Here is a 25,903-nt window from a genome sequence, read left to right on the forward strand (position 1 = left end):
GTGCACATTGTACCAATGCAGATAAGTCTTTAGTTGTGTTGTGACGGCCCCTAGGCATAAGAGAAATACCTTCTGGTCCATGGGAAGTTTTAGCCATTGATGTGCTGGGCCCCATTTTAGACAGTAGGGGCGTGTCCAAATATGTTGTAGTACTACTGGATATGGATTCCAAGTGGTCAGAATTAATGGTCAGTGAAATATCTGATTCTGCTACTATTGTTACTTTCCTTGAGATGGTATTCCTCAGAGAAGGTATTCTTAAATCACTCTTGAGTGACAATGGACTGCAATTCATTCCTTAGAAAGTTACTAACATTATGAAAAGGAATAGTGTTAAGGAAAATAAAACTCCTGTATATCATCCTGCCTGTAATGGCGCTGTTGAAAGGTTTAACAGGGTTATTATGGGAGTATTCAGGCTGCCATCAATGCAGGTAAAAATTGGGAGCTTGAGCTAAACAAGTTGGTACAGCCCTTTCAAGATTCTAAGAGGATGAGACCATCTCAGAAAGGGCAATTCTGCATGTATGTGTCAGGAAATGCAGAGCAAATGGTCACCGGAGGTGGTTAAGGCTAATCTGGTGAACGCCCGCAACATGTATAAAGAGTACTATGACAAGAACAAAGGTGCCAAAGAAGTGTGTTTGAGTGAAGGGGAGTGGATGGGGGTCAAGTTAAGCAGGATTGTCAAGAAGGGTAGTAGCCATTTTTCTGATCCCCGGAGGGTGAGGAAAGTTTTCGCTTGTTTAGCTGAGCTGGAAGATGGCAAACTTTGGTATTTTAGTAAACTGGCAAAATGCAACAAGATTTTGTCATGGAAGTGTGGCAAGATCCTCTGATTTGTGGATGAGGGATGGAAATGACTTGGATGGAACCGAAGCCAACCTCAATTGTACTACTGGAGTAAAGAATTCCTTGGAATCCTGTCACTGTGTATAACCTGGAGTGGTGCAAGAGGTGAGTAGTGACTTAAGGTGCATCAGTGAACATTAATTGCCACGAGTTGCACAAAAAGTACCAAGGGAAGATACTAGAGTGAAAGTTACACACTCTGGCAGGCTTATAAGCTTACCAGGGAAGCTGAAGGACTTTATTATAGATTAGAACATTGTGAATCTGTATTACAATGAGGATTTCATTTTTCCGGATTTTAGAGGATGCACTTTTAATCATTATTCTTTACTGTTTTTATTGTATCTTTCATTTAGAGCCATTGCATTCATTGTCATTGTATAAAAGGAGAAGGTGTGTCATGTTCTGGCATTGTCTCTACGCGCGAGGTTGTTACTGGGTGCATGGAAGGAATGCTGATTTAGTGAAATTGGAATGGGATGTAAGAATGTGAACGGTAGCGGGGAAAGTTGAGATCGGGGCTGATGTTGAATGACGATTGTAAAATTATGGAATAAACTTAGAGTTACAAACTATACTTACTGCATCTTAACTCTCTACATCAAACATGGCAACATTTTAGAAGAGCAAAGAAGGAGGTCTAAAAAAATTATCCGGAGAATGTATTTCTAACATTGACTTCTATTTTGGGCGAAGCCTTAATCGGGCCCATTGCCATGTATGGGACATGCTAGTGTGCTGCTGCAAGGTCAGATTTCAGAAATGCAAATACGTTCTTTCCTTATCAGTCACGAGCGATACAGCAGGCAGAGAGAGCGTGAACAAAATGCTGTGCACTGGCCTGCAGGAGCAGGTTACCAGCAGTGCATAATCCGAGTCACACAAGACCAGTTCCTGTCGGCAGACGCTCCTCGAGGAGCTGGGTGTGTGCATGCAGGAATCTGGAGGCGAGGGGCTTGGCATGGAATCGGTAGTCTCCCACCTGAATCGGAAGGGTTGGCATGTATGTGATTTGTGATACTTTTGGCTACACAAAGAGATAACGCACATAGATACCCTAATACACACAGACAAGACTCACAGTCCCATATACAGACAAGCACACTGTTTACAGCCTTGGACTTGTGTGCAAGAGTGTAATGCATTCTGGGTGTGAAGTTATTTTTGTTTTACCCCATTTGAACTATCTAGACTAATATACCTGAAATCGATTAATAGTTCAGGACTTGAGACAGTGTCCGTAATGACTTGCACTGAGGTGTTCATGCAACTGTGGTTGAGTAGGTAGACTAATGGGCGGGGTTGAATCACTGGGTGGATGCAAATGTGAGTGGATGATTGAATGCTTCAGTGGTGGTGGGTGGATATATTTGCATGGATAATTTGTGGATGAAGAATGTATGGGTCCCGGTGGATAGTGGATGTGTGTGGGTAGATGGGGTGGATGAGTAAATGAATACCTGGAGACAAGGATCATAGATGAACATAGATGTCGATAAGTCCAAACAGAAGGCTGGGTGGACAGATGAGAGCAAGGATATAGGTAGAAGGTTGCTTTACAGATGTAAGTGACATTTTTCTCCCTGGACAAGTATACATAGAGAGAGCTGCTCTTTCAACCAAGCCTAAGGCATGGATGAACAAATAGAAGACAACACACTAGTCGCCTCCCTTAATCCGACATTCTTCCCACAATCATATTCAGGCCACACAGTGGTCAATAACACAACATCTTTTCCAAAAGGATGCAAGTGTATGAATGAGATCTACCCTGGATGTTCTCCAACCAGCTTAAGCTAAATGGTGGGAAAAGGGAGATACTAGCTCTGTTCTGTGGTCAGCTATCTGAACTATGCCATTCTGGCCAGACATTCTGGACAAGAGGTCCAAACCTACTCCTATTCTTAAGAATTTGTGTGTTAAATTCGGCAAAACCGTGTCTATAGAGTCTCCCATCATTACAGGGGTGAAGTTGTTTTCCTACCTTCTAAGTGTCTTAACCTCTTCAATGCCCGTGACGAGCTGGTCTCGTCATGGGCCGCGGTTGCGCTGTGCCCATGACGAGACCAGCTCGTCACAAACCCCGCCCGCTAATGCAACGGCCGGCACAGGGCGGGGAAAGGGGCGGGCACTGAAGGGGTTAAAGCACATTCCTTTCCTTTTTAGGTCTCGCCTAGGCAGCGCATGCGCTGTCTCGTCGAGAGATGCTGTATACACTATAGTGGGGGAAGCTCCACCCACTTTCCACCCATCTTTTTGATTGGCTTTAATCATCAATACTGCATTTTGATTGGTGTTTGGCTTCTTAGTCCCGCCTCCTGACGCCTATGTCATCATTTTGCTCCTTCCGAGGCTATCAGCCCCTTTACTCGAACACTATTTGCTGCCCTGTCCCCCCGCCCCCTCTCGCAGTTCGCAGATTTTTCGCCCCCCCTCATCCCCTCACTCCTGTTCATGCCTTCCTCAACGCGGAAGCTCCCATTTGTAATGCAATATGTCTCGTTTAAATACGAGTCATATTGCATTGCAAATGCTTGTTTTTAAGTAGTGTGCAAAGTAAAGGAAGCGCGAACACCAGAAGGCAGGCGTCTCGCGCCTGAGTGTGGGCGGGGCTCCCATGCACCAAGGAGAGCCCCGCACACCGGACAGAGGAACACGGAGTTCCCTGATTGCTCCAACATCTTTCCTTGATGACGAGAGCTGCAGGGAATTGGAGAAAGAGGGACGGCATGAGCGGGGGTCCGGACCAATCAAGAAGCGTTACGGTAAGTTTTATTTTATATTTTTCAATTTTCTTTAATTAAACCCCTCCCACCTCCCCCCCCCCCGTGACGACCCCATTTCCACCCCCCAACCCCCCCTCGCCCGTCATGCCAGCCGCGACTGACGGGGAGATTAAGTGATATGCCCACAGGCCCAAAATGTGTTTACGTTTCAAATGCTTATTAGTGAGACTTCTCTCGGATTGCTGTGCTCTCTCTCTGATGAGACTTCACCTACAGAACTGCGCCCTTTCACTATTGACACTGCAGTACAGTACTGGGCACAAGTCTTAGTCAAGCTTGTCTCGGTTACTGTGCTTGACAGCCCCTGCACTACTGTACACACTCATTAGTGAGACTTCACTCAGTACTGCGCTTCACAGCTCCTGCACTACCGTACACACTCATTAGTGAGACTTCTTCTCAGGTTACTGTGCTCTGTCTCTAGTGCAACTTCACCTGCAGTATGGCGCCCTATCCCTATTGACACTTCAATGCAGTACTGGGGACACGTATTAGTGAGACTTCACTCAGTACTTCGCTTGACAGCTCCTGCAGACGCACTCGCTGGTGAGACTTCCTCTCAGATTGCTTTGCTCTGTCTCTAGTGAGAGTGCGGTAATGCGCCCTCTCAATAGTTTGATTTCGGTGCAGTACTGGGCACGCATATCACTAGGGCTTCCCTCGGCATGTTTCGTCCATTTCCTGGAGCTGCAGGTTGCGCTGGCAGCCTCGCTGCACAGGGGAGGAGAGTGCAGTGTGCTTTCAGCGCTGTTGTGATGTGGGTTAATGAGTGAATGTGCAACATGCGTGCCTGGGGAGTACGGCTCTGCGAATCCGGGAACAGATGCCGAGTGACCTCCGACACGCGCTGCTGACTAGCAGCAAACAGTACACAGGACAGTCAGCAATGTTCTCAGACCCCGGTACACACTTAGCTGCAGAATGCATGGAACGCAAGTGTGCACAAGAATCGGAAAGAGTGTCAGACCGAAGAGAGCAGCAGGGCGTCCAGATCAGTATTAAACACAGAGAAGAGGGGACGGACTGACCTGCAGAGTTCAAGGAGCACAAGCTTGTGCACGAGGCTCTGTGTGAGTGTGCACAGAGAGGGACCGCAGCAGAGAGGCACAGTGTGTAGCGAGCCGAAGTCTGCGAACACAGCAGCCGGAGAGCAGTGTGCACAGTTCTCAGGGAGCCCTTAAGCGCCGCCCGTGCCAGCGAGGGGAAGAGGACGGAGCTGCTCTGAAAAACTCTTAAACTCCCAGCCCGGCTCCTCCCTCCTCGCGCCGGCTGCTCTCCTGCCTATATACAGAGCCGGGCGCTGTGTGCACAGCTCTCACACACGTCGGACCTGGGACTAGTTGGGCTGGCTGGAGCCGCCAGAGAGGGGCGCTCCTCTGCCACTCTCCCTTGTGTGGGCGCCTGGCCAGTGGTCCCACGCCCTCTGCACCAGCCATATCAACCTGCTCCCGTTCTCCCCACCCCAGCCCAGATGTACTTACCTGCCCGTCACCCAATGTACCTAGGTAACCCCCTCAGCCAGGTGTAGCCACCATCTCTAGCGTCTCTGAGACTCACCTTTCATGTTTGTGTCCGGGGGTTTACCCGTTCCACGCCTGCCCATTGTTGTGCTTAGCAGCCCCTCCCTACGCCCATGTACACTCACCTGACGTCTTCGCTCAGGCGGACTTACCTGTTTCCAGCCAGCGGCCAGGCGCATTCAGAAGCCCAGACTTACCTCAGGCCCTCAGTGTGCCTAGCTGATTCCTTCACCCAGACATAGTTAGCTGCTTGCCTCCCGCCCCACAGGTGTATTCGGCGTCCCCTTCCTCCGCCCTGCAGTACTAAGCTGACCCGTCCTGTCTCACCATCTCTTCTCCGCAGCCAGAAGTACACACCTGACCAGTTTCACTCAGGCACCTGCACCTGTGCCTGGCTCGCCCTTTGACACCTTAACGTGCACTCACCTGCCTCGTATCCTTCCGCGGGCGCTCCTGCCCTCACGCACACTTTTACTCTTCCCCCAGCCGAATGTCCCTGCTGGCGCTGCACCCCGCACTCTGTGTACTTAACTGTTGCCCACGTGCGCAGAGGTGTACTAACCTGAGACCACTGTACAAGGTACACACGTGCGCGTAGCTTCCTCCTGCTCCCAAGTGTGCCTTCCCACCCCTCCAGCTCCCGGTGGTGCAACATAGCTTAAAAACATTGCCAAAGCCAATTGCCCCTATATTTTCTTTTCGTCCCAGCTGTCCACTTTTCTCACATTTGCTCCATCTCCATTTAATTTTCCTCCTTTATCTAGCATCCTTTCTGTTTTTATTTTCTTTTCTCTTTCACTCTTTTGGTAGGTAAAATACATTGTCATTTACAATGCCAGTACCTCTAACTCTTACAAATGCGAGACCAATTTGCATTGCAAATGCTTGTTTCTTAGGTCCCCAATTTAGATGGGCAGACATGTATTTATTTTTTATTGTTTCTTACTGCCAGGTAAAACCTGGCAGTAGGAACAGGAAAAACATTATAATGCACCACACGCCATGGGAGAAGACTCCCATGGCGCGGGGAGCATATTATTTTTTCTTTACAAAATGAAAATCACCTTGTGTGTTAAATTTGCTCAATCCCTGTCTATAGAGTCTCCGATCATTACAATGGTCAAGTCATGTTCCTACCTTCTAAGTGTCTTAAAGCACATTCTTTTCCTATTTTTTAGGGCAGAGTGCACATTATAAATGTCTTCATCTCCGCCAGACTTGACTAGTGTAAATTGCTCCTCCTGTCAAAGATATAAACGGGTTACATTTAGTCCGAAATAGTGCAGCTAAAATGACTCTAATGTGAGTACGGCAAGTGTGATTTTGCCTCTGCTGCTTTGGCAAAGCTGCATTGGTTGCCTGTGTCTCAGATGGTTACATTTAAATCTCTGTGTTTGGTCCATAAACCATTGTACAATCTGAGCCCTAGTCCTCTACCTGGCAGATGTATCCACTGTACTGCCAATCAGACACTTAGATCTGGTTCTTACTTCTTGATAAATGTTCCCAGATGTAAGAGATCTACACTGGGTGGCTGAGATTTTTCCACTACTGCTGCTAGGCTCTGGAATGATCTCCCTTTAAAGTCGTACCCTCAACTTTATTGCTGTGAATACTTTCTGGCTAGCCACTTAGTATTTTATTTCCTTTAGGCTTCTTCAGTGGCCAGGTACACTACGGGGTATTTGTTTTGCGCTTTTAAAAGACAGAAATACAGATGCAAGAATGCATTTGGCACAAACTTTACCACATATTTCAAACAGCTCATCATATAAGCTTCTTATTTCATTTCTTGGAGATCTGATAGATTGTCCTCATAAAATAGAATAACAGAAAAGATTTAGGGCCTGATTACGATCTTGGTAGATGGGATACTCCATCACAAACATGAGGGATATCCCGTCTGCAAAATTACAATTCCATTATATCCAATGGAACTTGTAATACGGCAGACAGGACAACTGTCACGTTTGTGACAGAGTATCCCATCTACCAAGATCGTAATAAGGCCCTTAGGCTCAATTCGCCCTTTGAAGATGCGAGTCATACCGAAGGTCTTCGAGTTGGGTTTTGCATAGAATAGGTATACAAGACTACTGTGACCAGTGGCTTTGCCAGACGAAGTTGACTTTGCTCAAGCTAACACCTATTGTTCTACAGGTCATTCTCCAAGTCCCTAATTGGAGGGGCTTCAGACTGCTGTACACAAGAGGTCAATATAGTGAACCACTGTAAAGAGGAGTTTCCCTAGTGTTGGGACTTGAAAGTCCTCCGAATTGTAAGAGACATGCATACCTGTCCTGAGTTCCCAACTGTACTGTTGTCTGGATCCCTAATGCAGATTTGTTTGTCATAGGCGAATATGGATCATGTGTGTATGCCATGACACAGGCCTATCTCACAGAATGCGGTCTTGTTGGGATGGAAGGGGCGCCCAAAGTGTTTACCTCATAGTGGTAGAAGGCTGTCGCCTTCACCAGGAGTTAAACAGCATGAGCATGCTGGTGGCAGCATACTGTGCAGTGATCAGTAACAGTGAACAGGACCTTTTGTACCCTGTGTCAATGGAGTGAGGGCTACAGGCGCCCTCATTTTTTTAAAAGATCCACTGCTGTGTGCTTAACTCACCCCTTGGCCTACATCAGGTAAGATGTGGAGTACTGTGCAGTCCAGAATGGTTGTATGATGGAACGCTGCATGTATGTACCCTGCATGCTTTAACAACACAGACACTGTTCCGACTGCGACGTTACCACGCATTACTTTACCATGCAAGTCGTGACAATGACTTGCCTTAGGGGGCGTTGGACTATCGAATAGTATAAGTTACTATTCCAACTCCAGTCTATGCAACAGTAGGGAAGGTGTTGAACTTAAAAATCCAACACCAGTCCAGCAAAGGGCCCCCAAAAGCAAGTTCTGGTAACATCACAGTCAAGGTAGTGACTGAGTTGTAAAGGCAGGTCGTTGTTGTGACTGCGGGGTAAGGATGCTTCCCCTTTGCTGGATGTATGTGTGCCTGGGTAGGGAATAGTACAAGGATAGTGCAGTACAGTGCAGTGCATGTGTGGTTAGTGCATGTACTGGGTGTATGTATGCTTGTGAGGAACACGTTTAGGGTTGCCATCTGGCCGGTTTTCTACCATCACCACTGGTACTTCAATCCCCCGGCCGGAACACAAATAAGCCCAATCTCCAAAAGCTGGTATTATTATCCTTTACCTGTACATATTTTGAACAGCGAACATAGATAGAAAACACTTTTAAATGTGTTCTAGAGCTGTATTAACTATCCATGGCTAGTAATAAAAATAAAAAATATCAAAGGGGAATGGATCACTTGACCTAAGTAACCAGGGTTTGCAACGTGTTGGTTGTTTTACTGTAAAAAACCTTCATTCACGTACTTAAGCCATGTGGCAGTATCTCTTGAGTCTCCGCCAAGTTAAAAACGTGACAGCGTCATCATTGGGCTTCTTTTTCGTATGCTTTCCTCCACCAGGAGGAGAACCTTACAGTAGTGATCAAGTAGAGGTAAATGTGAAGTGCTCTAGTGAAGTGCATTAAAATTAGAAGCCTCGTATATGCTAGACTGAACTTTTAATAAATCTGGAATCGAGGTGAATAAAAAACAGTGTTGTGCGTAAAAAGACGAATTATTAATCTAACGCACTGAAGAATGTCCAAGAGTAGTTTGACATGTTTCAGCCCTATGGAATCGACCTGTTGGGTCGGTGGGGCTTTCTTCAGGACCTTGGAGAAAGAGAGTGGTGTCTGTCTGTAATAATAACAGCCCTAAAGGACCATACTATGGTTCCCTTGCTCACTATGCCACTGGATTCAAGCAAGCCTGGCTGATGAAGGGTGTTACCCAGAAACCGGTCCCAGGATGCTTGTTTCCTGTTCAGGGAAGACCTGGCTTGGCAGTTCGGGCTGGACTGTTCCCATGAGGCACAGGGTCAAGACTAATTGCATATATCTGGGTCTGAACTGATGTGGCGAAGTGAGCTAAAGAGTGATGATGGATTCAACCCCAATCTGTGACTGGGGGTGAGTGTCTGAAAAGTTTCAGCGCTCCTTGGTTCACATATATTACCATGGTAGCTATTCCATTTGCTCCATATGTCAATCCACTTTTTGGGGCACCCTCTAGAAACACAGTTTTTTCCCATAGCATACACCAATCCATGTCTGCTTTCCCCCTCACAATCTTGCCAGGTTTCTTTTAGCAAATATGGTCTTTCCTACCTAAATCTGTGGCCTCCATACATTTAAAAGACATCTCTTAGCCTCGATCCCCACCACAAGTCCAAGGACCTCACCTATACAGGCATGTATCCCCTTCCAATACTTCTGTATACACACACACTCCCACAGGACATGCATAAATGTGCCCTCCTGACCACAGTGCCTCCTGCACATGCCCTCGTCCGCCCTTCCCATACTGACAAGCCGCGTCCCCACAGCATAGATTCTATGGAGGATTTTCAATTGGACCAGACACAATCTGGAGGAGATTGCAACTTCCTGCGGGAAGGCCACTGCCTCTTGCCACTCCTAATCATCTAGTTCTAACCCATCATTCCCCCAGCGCTCCCGGATCATTTGAGAGGCTCTGGCGCATTATTGATCAGCTTTTTATATGTCAAGGACACTGCTTTTGTTTGTAGGTACCCATCAAGCAATCTGTCCTCCAACTGCGAGGCATCAGGGGTGGATACTCCCCTCTGCAAGTGCGATGTTAGTGCATGTCTCACCTGTAAGTACCTAAAGTATTCCGTGCTGGCCAGTTCATATTCTTGTTGCAAGGTGGTGAAGGAGATAATTTCTCCCTTTTGCCATAGGTCCCCTATTTTCGTGATCCCTATCAGCTCCCACCTATCAAATCCCTTTGAGCCTCTCAGGGTGCCCAGTTGCTCCGAGTCCCACAAAGGAGTAGCCAACGTGAGCTTTCGTTCCCACCCCAGGCTCCTATTTTCTATGTGCCATACGTGCACTGAGTGTCCAGTCGATCCCGTTAGAGAAAATGTATTGGATCTAGAATAGAGGGCAATGTTGTAATTACCCCCCCCCCCCCCCGGCAATAACCATTTATCCATCCTGTAGCCTGGGTCGTCCCACTGTCGGTACATACATTGATTTACGGCTGCCAAGTGGGCCGCCCAATAATACTTCCTAATGTCTGGTAGCCCTATCCCCATCATACCAACTTAGAACTAGCTTGGGAAGGGCTATGCAAGGGGCGACCATCCCAAAGCAGCTCCCTCTGGAGACTTTCCACCTCTTTAAAATATTTCGGCGGGACCGGACCTGGGAAGTTCTGGAGTGCATATAGAAAGCGTTTTAGAGACATCATTTTGAATAATGCCGCCCTCTCCAATAATGAGAGCGGTAGGGTCTTCCAATTAAAACCCAATCTTTCAATGGTCTTCTTCTATATCATCCACCTGGACCAACAGCCTTGTGCTCTCAAGTCATAGGTTCTCTTCTGGAGTCTCTCTGTCTCAATCAGAATTTACAATACTAGCTATTTTAATTTTCACCTAGTGAATCAGAGGGACCCTGATACAGAAGTACTAGTGGATACCTTATTGAGGTTGGGTCTTGAACAACGAGTGGATGGCCCTACACACTTAGCTGATCATAAAATGGGCAGCATATTCTCAAATAATCTGGTCCTTTCCAACCCAGCAATCTTTCCTGTAACTTGGTTGGACCATAGTGTCGTCAGTTGGGAGATTACGCTTTTAAGCAAAAGTCCCTCTACCAACAGTATCTCGTGCTTGGCACTTGGTGCAAGCATTGGAACTCAACTCTATTCTTGCCGAGACATAGACAGACTAGATTAACAATATTACTTCAATGTTAACAAGTTATTCAGTTTAGCTAAATGCCGCAGTTCATAAATTGCCCACTGGAAAATTTTAAACTTCAAAGCAAAGTAAGCCTTCGGCCCTCTGGTTTAGCGAAACACTTCGAGTCACCAAGCAGGTGAAGATCATATTTGGAGAAGAATCTACAATCCAAGAGAAAAATCAAAATATAAAGTTTTGATTGCACAGTATAAAAAACGTATTCTTACCGAAAAATCTGCCTTTTATATTAAATCTGTTGAATTGGCTTGCTGCTCCAACAAAGCCTTGTTTCAAGTAGTCACAAAACTTTCCTCTCCTGTCATAAAAAAATTGACAGGTTATAATCAGGATTTCTGTGACTCATTAGCACACTTCTTTCAGAACAAAGTTGAGATCAACTTCAATTGATTTTCCTCTAACGCTGCTACATATCTGATCAGTAAGGATATCTTCCCTAAGGATAAAAATAAGATCCTTTTTATAGAATTTGAGTATCTTTGTGAGGAGCAAGTTAAAAAAGCCATTCTTACCACTAAGTCAGGCTTCCCCTCAGACCCTTGTCCCCCCCCAAGAATGGTCATCTTGTGCCTGACCTAGTGGCTCCTTAATTAACAAAGATTTTCAATGCTATTTTTCGAACAGGTCATTTTCCTAAACAATGGAAGTCTGCTTCAATTCTTACGCTGTTAAAGAAATCTAAATTAAACATTTGTGATCCAAATAGTTCTAAACCTATATCGAGGCTTCCTTTTCTGGCCAAGCTGATTATAAAGGCAATGAACTCTCAGCTGGCTGATTTTGGACCACAATAATTTGCTGGATGGCACGCAATTTGGCTTTTATAAAGGTCATTGCACGGAGTCAGCTCAAATTGTGGCCACAGAGGCAATCAGGGCATCAGTAGATATGGGCAGCAATGCAGCCCTTATCTTACTTGACCTATCTGCAGCATTCGAAAACCGCCACTAATGATCTTTTGATTGACCGGTTAGAATGCTGATGGATAGATGGTGTTGCTGTCTCTTTTCTGCAATCTTTTTTGACAGACGGTGTTCAATCTGTCACCCTAGATGATAATGTATCAGAACCTTTTTCTTTACCTTGAGGGGTTCCACAGGGCTCATCATTAAGCCCAACTCTATTTAATCTTTATGTTACATCTTTGGCATCTTTAGTAAAATCCTTTGGGTTGCCATTAGTATCTTATGCTGACGACACCCAGATTGAGGTTTCCCTTTCCAGCAAGGGCCCAGACCTGAGTGATATTTTCTGGAATGTATGAGGGCAGTGAGCCTATGGAGGGATAAGAACTGCAGGGATAAAAACTGCCTCCCATTAAATTCTTTAAAGACAGAAGTTATCTTATTTGGTAATAACACTTCTTTCTGGCCCCCTTCTAGGTGGCCAGCTGAATTAGGCTCTCTTCCTTCACCAGTCAAAAAAGAAAAAAAAAAGTGGCATCCTGATTAATGATAGACTTACCTACAGGGACCATGTTGATAAGATAAATGTGACCTCTTTTTACATACTATGCATTATTGGGAACAATTGTGCAGTTTCTACTGTTTGACTTGTTGAACACAGTTGTCATAACCCTTGAGTTATCTAGAGTGGACTATTGTAATGACCTGTATCAAAATCTTCCAAAAGTTTATTTGAACAAACTTCAGATTCTTTAAAATTCTGCAGACAGAATGCTGATGAAAGTTTCCAGATTCCAGTCTGCCTCACAGGCCATCAACAGTTTACAGTGGTTACCTGTACAGAAGCGCCTACGGGCATATTTACAAGCCCCTATCGCCGCAGGAACATCACTTTTAAAGACGTTCCTGAGGCAATAGGGGCTTTGCCTTATTTACAAGGCAGCTTTAAGCCACTTAACGTGGCTTAACACAGCCTTGTCAATAAGGCTTCCTTACGCGATATACTTAGCTTGAAACGGGTGGGCAACGGTTGTTGCGGTGGGTGTTCCGCTGCAACGCCCATTGATTTTGACGTTGCCCACTATTTAAGGGTGACGTAAATATGAGCACTTGCAAAATTAAGGCCAGGGAAAACCTGATCTTAAACAGGCGAAATGTGGAGAAATGCTTTATTTCTCCTCGTTTTTGCTGTTTCTATGTGTGTTGCATCATTTTAAAAATGACGATTTGCAACTTCTATGTGTGCTGCACAATGCAGCACACATAGAAGTTCCAAATTACCATTTATGATTGTTTATGTGCAGGGTGGGACACCTTCCTACACATAAATAATCATTCCCTCAATGCAGGCACCCTTGCACTATGGTGCAAGGGTGCCTGCGTTGGCTCTAGGCAGTTTAATTTCGTGCCAGCTCAGGGAGAAACACAAGGCTGCACCGTATTGTTGAAAATACGATGCATCCCCGAGTTTCTATAGTGATGGAGCTCGGCGTTAGCCTTCTTGGCTTAATGCTGCACTCCGCCACTTTAGTTGTAAATATGCCCCATAGTTTTTAAAGCCTTGTGCATTACATACAAAGTGCTTCAGGGATCAGGCCCAACCAACCTGAGGAAAAAACTCAGAAGATATGTTTTAGAGAGGACTCTTCACTCAAGTTCAGCCAGTGATCTGGTAGTTCCCCCTATAAACTTTCATCTTGGGGAGGTAGGATTTTTGTGGCTTGTACCGCACTCAATTGGAACCTGCTCCCTCTTGCAATAAAAACAACTCCATCCCTTATATAGATTTCGTAAGTCTCTAAAAACATGGCTATTTCGCCAATAGAAGCTGTGGCCACACTCCCAGCCTTGTTACTTAGTACCAAGATGCCTCTGGGTATTTGAGTGCCCTTTACAAAAATTCAAATCAAATCAAATACATTACATGAGAGAAGTAGTGCTGTGCATTGCATGCACAATGAAAGCATGTGCTGGGTCTATGTGTGCTTGCTTGTAGTACAATGCATGAAGTGTGAATCATTGGGCAGCGTGCACATGATGAGTGTGTGTGCTGGCATTGTGTGTGTGTTTGTAAATAGCACATCTTGGTTAAATATAGAAAAGCTTCAGTGCTAAATAGTGCATGCAGACAGTCTGTGTGCTGAATGCATGTTTACTTGTAGTGGTGCAATGCACAGAGGTAACAATGCTGGGCAGTAAGACGGTGAATTATATGTTGGCGGTATGTATACTCCATCGCAATGGTGACAGAGTATACATACCGCCAACATTAAGGTCCACCCACCCAATTTAAATGTGAGCGGACCTTCAATTTGGCCATGGCAGAGACTACTCTGTCTCCACCATGGCTAAACTTCTCCAACAGCCATAGGGAGTAAGGGCCGTCGGAGAACTGGCTACATGCCCACCCACCCAATTTAGATGGGCGTGCATGTAGTTCTTGTTTACTGTTTCTATCCTGGCTGAAAGGAACAGTTAAAACATTATAAAACTCCCCCCGCCATGGGAGTAGACTCCTATGGTGAATGGAGCATTATATTTTTTCTTTACAAAATGAAAATCCTGTTGAAGCATTTTCTTTTTGTACAGAAATAAAGAATACTCTTTGCTACAGGTCTGCATCCTGCTGTCGCATCCCTGTAGCAAAGAGTAAAATGCATTAACAAGAGCCGTCGTGATGGTGGTTACTGCCAATGCTTCTATAAATGACCGCCTGTTTGGCAATCATCTATAAATTAGGCAGGCAGTCCCTCCGTCATGGCGGAACGGCAGTCTGTCCACCTCTACATATACATATATATATTTCACCTACTAAGTGTACTGTGAATGTAGACTTAGTAAGTGTATAGGAGAAAGAATTCTCTTGAGTATAATGAAAACCACCTTCTCCTCAGATATACAATATCATATCATGCATATATTAATCATTCTCATTCCCAATTAGGGTTTCAAACATCCTGATATTCAACCGGACTCAAAGTTTCTATTTTATTTTTATATGCTTTTGGTGTATTTTATCTTATGATTATTGTATGAATCTGTCAATTATTATGGATGTAGATATGTGATTATATGATTGTCAATAAATTGTGATAATAATTTTTAACTGATTTAGCTTCTTTATCATTTAGTCATATGCGGTTGTTATTTGGTGATCCACATTTAAGTTTGAGTCCGGTTGAATATCAGGATGTTTGAAACCCTAATTGGGAATGAGAATGATTAATATATGTATGATATGATATTGTATATCTGAGGAGAAGGTGGTTTTCATTATACCCAAGAGAATTCTTTCTCTCATATACTTGAGGTACCCTGTCTCTTGGGTAGTGGGGTCGCTCCCGATTTTTTTGTATAGTATTACGTACAACCGGTTGGTTGGGGAGTCTCAATCTTTCTTTGGAAAGATTATTACACTTTTAATAAATCCTTATTGGTAGGTGATTTTTCCTCACGTATAATAAAGATGGATCTATTTAAAACATTTGGATTCAGTGAGGAACCATTTAATAAGATCATTAACACTAAAAATGGCAATAAGGTGACTGTTTTCTCAAACAATACCGACAAATGGGGTAAACTATATAATCTTAGGAAGAAACTCATTAGAACTGAACTCCATGCTGAATTTCTGGTAGAATACGTAAAAGCCGGGGTAATACCAGTAGGATTACAAATTAAAAACAAACCCGGACTTTTCATTGAACATAGAAAATTCCTAGAAACATGGTCACACATTGGTAATAGATGTAGCAGAGATTGGTTACTTCTTATTATTGAAACAGCTCAAGAGATTATTATTTTAGAAAAACAAGAAATAGAACAGCTACTTATAGAACTTCAAAATAATTCAGTAGTGGATGAAGTAAAGAAAAAATTAGAAGAACTAGATACGGAGATCAATGGATATAGTGATTATCTAACCAATAAAAAGACCAACAAGTTAAGGAGAGATATTGAAAAATACAATATTAAAGCGAACTATCCCTATTTAGAAAAGGATTACTACCAACAGAAAAGTGAATCAAGTTGGGAGAGACCATACCAATATAGACCCACATATCAAAGGGGTGGTAGGAACCGTATTACTTTTTCGGAATCATCTGGATCAGGATCAGATGATGAAAGTAATAGAAATAATCAAGGGTTCAACTATCAAAGGGGGGGAGTATGGAGGAAATGCATTAATGACTAATACATCTTCTACTTCCGGCTCTGCCCCCCCACCCTCCTCCTCCTCTTTTTTAGATCAACGCTCAAGGAGAGGGCAGAGAACCAACCAGGGGTTTGGGAGAGGACAGTATGTGAGGCATCAACCTCAAGAGGAATTCCTGGAAACAAGGAATCGAAGATATTGGAGGTAACAAATGAGAGTTTCCCTATCATTAATCTATCTAAACGTACTCTGACAGAGGCGGAATTAGGGATTTACTCAAGCTAACAAATTTCTTTTAGAGAAGGACCTTAAGTCTTTCTTTCGGAAGATTAGATTAATGAGGTTTTTTGAAAATAAGGAACAGATAGAAGAGATCAATATCTCAGGCCTCACACCTAAATCTACATTCACTCCACATATTAGCCAAATAGATAGGAAGGTGGAAATCTTTGAACAAGTTGTTGAATTGAAAATACAGAATATTTGTAAATCTCAACCTCCCACTACACATAATGTAAGTAAGTTACAGAAAGATATTATCTTCAATCTTAAAAATGATTTGGGGATCACAATTAAACCTGCGGATAAGGGAGGGGGGTGGTTATTTTTGACACCTCCGACTATGAGAGGAGGGTGATGAACCTCCTGAATGTACAGGACCATTATATTAAGGTGCCAATGAACAAATGGAATGAATTAAAGGGGATGATCTCCACACTCCTTTCTACAGCCAAAGAGAGTGGATGGATCTCTGAGAAAGAATATACATTTTTGTGCAATGAAAAACCAGTTATCCCTGCGATATATGGGTTACCCAAAATCCATAAGGATATGAATAACCCGCCACTTAGACCAATTGTTAGCTGTATTAACTCCCTTTTGGAACCATTGAGTAAATATGTGGACAGTTTTTTAAGACCGTTAGTCCAAAAACAAAAATCTTACATCAAGGACTCTGCCCACATGATCACAACAATTGAAGGTTGTGAATTCAATAATCAAACTCAGCTTTTGGTTACTTTAGATATTGAGGCCCTGTACACAAACATACCCCAGGATACCACCCTTAGGGTTATCAGTGACATCCTGGGTCCAGTTGAGTGTAGAGGGGCCCAAGCTGATTTTATTCTGGCTTGTACAGAGTTGGTACTTAAGCATAATTTGTTTTTGTTTAAGGATGACCTCTATCTCCAGATCAAGGGCACCAGCATGGGGGCTACTTGTGCCCCAAGTCTGGCCTGCCTATATGTGGGTCAATTTGGTAAGACCCACATTTTTAATGAGTCTGCTCCATTTTTTGAGAACGTCGTGAAATGGAGTAGATTCATAGATTACATCCTTTTTATTTGGGAGGGCACGACTGACATGCTGGAGCAATTTTTGGCTTGGTTGGATTTGGGAGATGTCAACCTGAGGTTTACGTCTGAATATAGTAATCAAAGTGTCAGCTTTTTGGATCTGAGGATCAAAGAGATTGGAGGTATATTAGAGGTCGAGTTATTCACTAAACCTACGGATAAAAATACATTATTACATTACTCGAGTTTCCATCCCAAGGCACAAAAGGACAACATTCCTATTGGACAGTTCCTCCGGTTGCGGAGGAACTGTTCATCTATCCATGATTTTTACAAGCATTCTTAGGTTCTAACGAACAAACTTAAGGATAGGGGGTTACCCCAAAAAACTGATCTCGCATTCTTTAAAACGAGCACGATTTTATAACCGTGATAGTATGTTGGGAGAAAGGAAAGACAAGAAAAAATCAGTCAATGATGCTAAAAAATTAGTGTTTGTAAGTCAATACTCTTGTTTTAGTAATAAAGTAAAAAACATTATTAACTCAAACTGGAACATTCTTAATGACCTAACATCAACTAAATTGGACAGACCATTGTTCGCCTTTAGACGAAACAACAACCTGAGAAGAGAGTTAGTTCACACTTACAGAGAAGTTTCCTCTATACATCAACGAACATTGATGGGTACTCAAGCTATTGGCAACTATAAATGTAATAGTTGCAACATGTGCGGACAATGTATACAGGGCAAAGAGGTGATTTATAATAAACTCACTTTAGTTTCCAAAACCCTGAACAATTGTAGTAGTAATAATTTAGTGTACCTACTTTTATGTCCCTGCAATTTGGGATACGTTGGTGAGACATCTCGGGAATTGCGAATTAGGTTAGGGGAACACAAGTCTGCAATAAAGAACAAAAAGGGAAATGCTTCCCTTGTCAGTCATTTTGTAAAAGAAGGACATACCTTAACGGATTTTAGGTGATTTATTATAGAAAAGATAGAAGGTAACAAAAGATCAGGTGACTTAACCCTAAAACGCAAAAAACGTGAGCAATGGTATATCTCTATTCTAGATACTATTAGAATGGGTTTGAATACCAAGGAGGACTGGATGAAATTAATAGATTGATAGACATCATGAAATTAACACTTAGCTGTTTGCATTAATGGTGGATGTATTAGTGACTAGATTTCTGCTCTATTAGTTCAATTGGTGTACCGGCAACCAGCCTTTCTGTAGAGTAGATTCTGTCTATATTGTACTCTCCATCTGCATATTATTTTTAGATTGGAGTGTTAGATGGTAGGGATCAATTTTATTTACTTACATTAAAATTCGATGTTCTCATTTTGTCATATCCCATGGAAAAAATAAAGATATAAATAAAACTTTTTTATCTTTATATTTTTTGGAAGTTTATAACTACTTTGACCAAATCTATTGGTTTATGAAAAATCATAGAAACTGTTCTAAACTTTGTATTAGTTCTTTTGATATCTATGTCCTTTTTCATGATATATTGATTTGCTGGACATTGTAAATGGTGGTACCGTAGTTTGGCCATTTCTTCTAGAAGTGGGTCCCACTATACGTTTCGTTTGACATCGCGCCTTAAGAAGGACAGTACCGCTTTAAGAGTCGCGAGTGGCAAGTCGCGCTATTTTGACGTAACATTCAAGGTGCAAATAGTTATGACAGATTACTCAACACATAAAAGGGACCGTGAACCGGCAACGGGTTCATCGGTCTCTTATCCGGAAACGAGACGTACGGAAAGACGTTGTGGAATTCGAGAGGATCATTTCAAACCAAGTTACAAAGGTAAAACGCAATACGGGTTAAGTTAGATACAGGCGCTTAGTGGTAGGAAATTGTGAACCCGTGAAGGGATATCAAGAGATTGACACAAACCTTTGCTCTCTTTATAGAATCATTTTTGTGTTATTTTGAAAAATCTGGCGCTTTGTTAACATATAGCGCTGTACTATCTGACATTTCGTTGGTTAAAAGCACAATGTTGCCTGAAAAATTCCGATTCCGTGGAGGGATATTAAGATATTTTTGTAAATCTTTATACCCTTTATAGCATTTTAGTGTTATTTTGAAATATTTGGCGCTTTGTTAACACACAGCTTTGTGCTGTCTAGCGTCTTATTGGTTAACAGCACAATGTTGCCTGTAAACTTTCGATTCCCAGATAATTGGCGGTATGTTATTTGAGTGAATTTTGTTTTAAAACTCCTTAAATTCAGGGGGCCTATAGTGAATAAAAGAGGTCAGTTTATATTGTTAAATTATCCACATTGGACAATATATAGCCATGGCTTAACATGGAAACGTATGTGAATAGTCATCCCGGTTTTTAGGATTTTTCCGGACAGTAGCTAATTGTATGACCCCTAGTGAGTCAATTAAGACTAACAAGACATAAATGTCAAGTTGTCATAACTATGATTTGAATATCCAGACATGTCAAATATATAATATATGCGATTTACTGACATTGTAGGTGGATTTGACTACATGCTATCTACGAGAAGATTCCATTAATTAATACAAATATTGGAACATCTCTTCGAAGTCCTCTTGAGAAATCCGATTGGACCCATACATATATATGTACATATATTTTATATCACAGTGAGATTACTGAGGTAAGCAGGAAACCTCTAATGCTCTAAAAAAAAATTGTACATTTATCATATCTGCATTGGACTAAACAATTAAAATGTATCTGTATCCCTTATTAGGACCTAATAATCTGAACAAATCGATGGACCAAGGTATTCCATTAGGAACACATTCGTAATAGGAACTAGTAATAAGTCTGTTCCTTTAATTGGATCTAACCCACATAAGGGGTATGTATTACTATTGAAAAATACCCCTCTATAAATGAATATATAAAGAATGGTTATTAACTGTTTGATGTAAAGTAGAGGACCTATTTAGGACCCTATGATTTATGATATAAGGGATAGGTTTGACAGTAAGGATGATATATTAGAATGGATTAATAAGATTGTGTTGTTGGGTTATGTATGAATTAAATGGTTGGTGGATACCTTTTCGAACAACTGTATGGACTTATTGATAAAGATATGATAGACCTGTTTATGTTTAAATAGGATGTTGTATTGGTTTTTTCACTATTTTGAAATATTGGAGAATGTATGACATAAATCGATTAAACATTGATTCAAGAACTTTAAGATTACTGATTAAGATGTTTAGATTTGTTGTTGTTTTTTATATAAAAATTCTTTTTTATTGTCTCACTAGGTAATTTTATGCTTTTATGAAATTTTGGAGAGATTTTATTATTCTTGTCCTGATGAAGGTGGAACTTAAATAAGCAACTATCACCGAAACGCGTCGACGCTTGTGCCATTAAGAATTGGTTAAAATCCATGAACTGTTTCAAATCAAGATCTATTGTGAAAATAATAGACTGATGATTCCTATACATTAGTTTATACTGGAGTTATACCTTTCTTTGATGAATATATTGATTTCACATAACGTTCTTGCTCTCTAACTCTTTCTTTCTATTTTATTTTATATGCTTTTGGTGTATTTTATCTTATGATTATTGTATGAATCTGTTAATTATTATGGATGTGGATATGTGATTATATGATTGTCAATAAATTGTGATAATAATTGTTAACTGATTTAGCTTCTTTATCATTTAGTCATATGCAGTTGTTATTTGGTGATCCACATTTAAGTTTGAGTCCGGTTGAATATCAGGATATTTGAAACCCTAATTGGGAATGAGAATGATTAATATATGCATGATTTGATATTGTATATCTGAGGAGAAGGTGGTTTTCATTATACCCAAGAGAATTCTTTCTCTCATATACTTCAGGTACCCTGTCTCTTGGGCAGTGGGTCCGCTCCCGATTTTTTTGTATAGACTTAGTAAGTGTGCCTGTAATGGTGCATTACTGCATTCCTGTGAACTGGGTGGGCCACACTGGGGGAGATAAGGCAGAGACACCCTTTCCACTTCAAAAGACTGCTCTTTGACTCAGTGATAGATCACAAGGAAGGGACCTGGACACATCTCAGGAAAGGGAGCTGATAAGGGAATCATAAAAAGTAGGGCTAGAAATCTGGGATTAACCTTTTTATGCGCATATCACAGTGGCTGACATCCAGGTGTGAACTCTGGGCACTCCCATGAATTGTGTTGTGGGACAATCAGCTTCAGAGTTTTGTCTGCTGTGACAGACAGTCTATCATGAGGAAAGAAGAAAAAGAGAAGTGTCTGCTTCAAAACAAGCAGAACCCCAACATAAAAGTTCAAAGACTCAGACTCTAAATTACATTTTGGTGTCTGAAAATGGCCTATAAGAAGGGGAGTTTGAGACCCTAAACTCAGTCATCTGCCAAGCAGCCATATGGGCTACGTGAGAAGGGGAAGCTCTGCACGACTTCTGCCTGTGACGAGGACTGGGGGCAAATGACTACTAGTCTCCCTTTCGGGTGAGGGAACATCACCCCTCAATACCAAGGCCACCTGACCTGGAGCCTGGAGCACCAGCTCCTGACTTCTTGACAAGGCCAGTTTGTCCTATGAGAAAGGGGAGAGCGTCAGTCGGAGTGAGGTCCAGTGGGGAGCCCTACTGTGAGGCTCTGTGTGCCAAGTGTGAGGATTCAGCTGTGCACTGATCGGGTTGTTGCCCGTGTGCATTGTTGGTCCAGTGACACTCATATGCCAGTAGAGCGCTGCCATTGGCTTTGCTGTATGTTGACTGCTGTGCAAGTCTTGCTTAGCTGGCCAGAGGGGGCTAGAGGGGACCACTGGTAGATTTGCTACTTTGAGAAGTACTGAGACTTGCAATCATCTCAGAGGGATGCTTGCGCTGGAGGAGCCTGCACCTGTATTATCCCTTACAGCTGCAAACCCATATGTCAGGAGGGGCTGCCGTTACTAGCCTTGCCAAATGATTCTGGCTGCCACCCAAATGAGATACTGAGGAAACATTTGTTAGGTTGAACCCGCACAGTGAGGGTGATGCCCGTACTCGCCACTGAGGATTATTGTGGATGGCGTCGCACCCTCGCTGGCTGTATTCGGGAGCTGAAGAAAGGGGGTAGAAACAAGTTTATTTAGACAATAGTCCATAAAACATTCTAAAAACACATAAAACAGTTAAAATCAGTAATTTTAACACCCAACTGACCCACCCCACACCCCCCGTCCTACTAAAATTCATCATTAAAACTCTGTTTGACAGACCATAAAACCAAGGAATCCCTAATGCCATATCTAAATAACACATTTCTGATAACAACTCAAGAGCTTTCCTCCTTTGGACTGTTTCATATTTAAAAAACAGAGATCTTAAAAACCTAATATGGTTTGAAAGATAAAAAACACAGTCCATAAGTATATGCAGTAGAGAGCATTTTACGTTCAAGGGGCAGAGACCCCATATTATCCTGGACCCTGGCCCAACATTGGCAGGATGAAGGAATTGGATTACATCCCACTCTTTCCCTTAAGACTTAATCCCATAAGCCGGGGCCTGGTAACTGATTTAAATATGGAAAGACAATGATGTGGCCTAGAGTAGAAATTGAGAAGCTGATAGACGGTTTCTTGCTCAAGTAGGTCAGGTCATTATTCTCGGTCACCATTACTGCAGGCATTTTCAAGGGTTGTTTGCCTGGCAAGGGAGACCGGACGTGGTTGTGCCACAGACTGAATGGAGGTTCTTAATAAAGATCATTCTACTCCTTGCCAGCAGAATCCAGGAGACTAAGTTGAACTCTCTCCTTATGGCCTGGACCATGGTGCCTGGAGGGAGTCATAGAAGCCTTCTAGACTGTCCCTTCTAATCGGTCCCACTCATAGAGGGGATCTAGTGAAAAGGTCTCCTCTCCATACAGTCCCTGCGAGGTAACTTCCCTTCATAAACCTGCAATAGTGGGATGCAGAATATCCCCCTCAAATTTCCAGTTGAATCTTCCCAAGCAGTTGGCCTGCAATAGTGCCTTCTGTTTAGTGCAGGTCCAATGTGAGCCCCATTTAAAGTTCCTCCTAAGGATCAGGCCCAAATATTTGCATTGATCAACTAGCTGTACTTGTTTGGGGTATAAAAGTGGGAAGGTCAGATAGAAATAAACTAAAGAGCAAAGATGCTAAGACGCATCCTTGCAGAAGGCCATTCCTAATTGGAATTATTTGGGACATCTGGCACAATTTATGCAGCTCCACCTGAGTCCAGTTGTCAGAGTACAAAGATTAAATTACACTAAGAAGGGTTGGAGGGAGCTCTCAGGCGGCGAGTTTCTCCCATAAGATACCCCTGTCCGGTGAATCAAAGGCTTTACTGAAGTCAAAAAACCAGCAGCACAGCCTTTGATTCACTTCCAGGGCCTTCTGGAAGATGGTCCACAATGCAAAGCAGTGATCAGTGGTAGAATAGCCCTCCTGGAAACCCCCCTGCTCTATTTGGAACTCTCTTGGATTCGGTAACCCAGTCTTCCAACTTAGATAAAATAATTTTGGAGAAGTCCTTAAACTAAATATCCAGAAGGCTAATAAGCCTATAATGAATGGGGTATGAGCCATTCCCTTTTTAAAAAATGGGTTTTACTATGGACCCTTTCCATTATAGGGGGTGAAGGCCTGTTGAAGCAAACAAAAGTCAATAAACCCAAGCCCACCAAACACTGTTCGATTTGATTATGACCGCTGGGATATTATTGGGGCCAGCGGCAGGGAAAGCTTTATATTCTTTATGACTAGTCTTACCTCCTGTATTGAAAACCATGTGAGGGGGAGTTTTTGTCCAAGAATGTCCTAGGATCTAGCTAGAACAGAAGGTCTCCTAAACAAATCTACCAAATAGGAAGCTCACTGATCTTTCGGAATCATACATACAAGGGTACCCCAATTAAGATTGCTGGGCTCGTTGACCATCACCCAAAACCTTTGTTGATCCTCGGAGAGGATAATTTACTGCATCTCATCCCACTTACTGTGATAGAAGGAGGCTTTTTTCACCTTCATAGGGGATTTATATTGGGACTTAAGGTTAACCAGCTCCTGAGAAGCTACGGTCCCAGGTTATCACCTAGCACTCCAAGCTCTCCATCTCACCAGTCACTTCAGCTCTTGACAAGCAGAATCAAGCCAGCCCCCCCACTTTATACAGGAGTCTGCTTGGGGTCCCCTCTCTCTTACATTTACAGTTATATAGCCCAACATTTGATGTATAATTTCGTTGTACCACACAATAGTATTTTCGGAACAGATGGAGAGGATATCAATATTCTCATTTAATAGAAAGATGGCTAAATGTTGGAGATGAGTGGGATCAAGGTGCGTTGAAAGCCTCCACGGGTAGGACACACCCAGAGGTAAACCCGTCACTGGAGTCACCGGCCCATACACGTTATGAACCACCAAGGTAGCCAAGTGATTACTACCTTCATATTTTGCCACTTCAAAGTCCATAAAGTGATCAAAATGACAAAGAGTAGTGAATATATAATCAATCGGGCCAGGAGACTGGCCCTGACGGAAGGTTGCGGCTGCTGGCATATCACTTTTATATCGGCCATTTAGGTGAATCAATCCATTGTTCACCAGCCATTGGCTCGGTACTTTAGCCTCCTTTTTAATAACACCAGGGGGAAATTTTGCTGGAGGAATGTTGTAAGATTCCAAAGCTTCCTCCAGCTGTGAGTCCATCTGTGCTGAAAAGAGATGGACATTTACATGTCCGTCCATTATTATGACTGGTTCCGGGAATTTTGCTCCCAGACTCTGGAAGAAATGTTCAAATTAGTCCAATCAGCCTTTCATTCGTTGGTGGTCTTCTTTATGGATATAAACATTTATAAGAAGAAAACATCTATGTATATTAATGCTCAAGCCGATTTCAACTACAGAAAACTGCAGACCACTAGATATGTTTATAGCCTCCAGTGATTTCTTGATCACCTTAGTGGATACACCAGTGGATGCTCTCCCCTTTCCCGGCACTGACCTTTACTGTTCAATACCATAAAACCTTCAAAGGTCTGTTCCTCTCTCAACCAGTACTCCTGAAGGAACACCAAATGAAAGGGTTTCAATCTTTCTTCGAGTTCACCACTATTCCTAAGGCGCTCGAAACCATGGCTATTCCAACTCAGGATTCTCAGGTTTGGAGAGGATCCCTCACTCTATGGAAAACTAGGCCTGATGATCCAGTCGCTGGCCTCCGAGAGTTGCTCTAAGGGAGAGAACCTATGACCCAGGCTCCATACTGTAATCGTTTATTAGCATATGCTCAGAGAGGTGCTCCGTCTGCACAGTCTCGTAAGAGTACTACAGAGGGAACTGAGGAACACTAAGCATAAAGATACATTATGTACATTGCACGGTTAGCTAAGAATACGCCCACAGTGGAATTTCCCATACAGATGTGACCGGACAGTGAAAGACATAAAAGGTTTCTACTCTCATATCTTGCACAGTTCAGGACACTCTAAAGGCCT

General features: G+C 42.7%; 1 long non-coding RNA gene across 1 annotated transcript; it reads left to right on the top strand.

Annotated features, from left to right (window-relative positions):
- Window positions 1–1,660: 1,660 nt before the first annotated feature.
- On the top strand, window positions 1,661–21,066 carry LOC146796283 (uncharacterized). The gene is made up of 5 exons (XR_014969916.1): window positions 1,661–1,855; window positions 16,185–16,296; window positions 19,908–20,052; window positions 20,149–20,259; window positions 20,681–21,066. It is a non-coding gene; the product is annotated as an uncharacterized LOC146796283 (long non-coding RNA).
- Window positions 21,067–25,903: the final 4,837 nt, after the last annotated feature.

The sequence above is a fragment of the Triturus cristatus genome, chromosome 10, assembly GCF_964204655.1.
Source record: "Triturus cristatus chromosome 10, aTriCri1.1, whole genome shotgun sequence".
Lineage (NCBI taxonomy): Eukaryota > Metazoa > Chordata > Amphibia > Caudata > Salamandridae > Triturus > Triturus cristatus.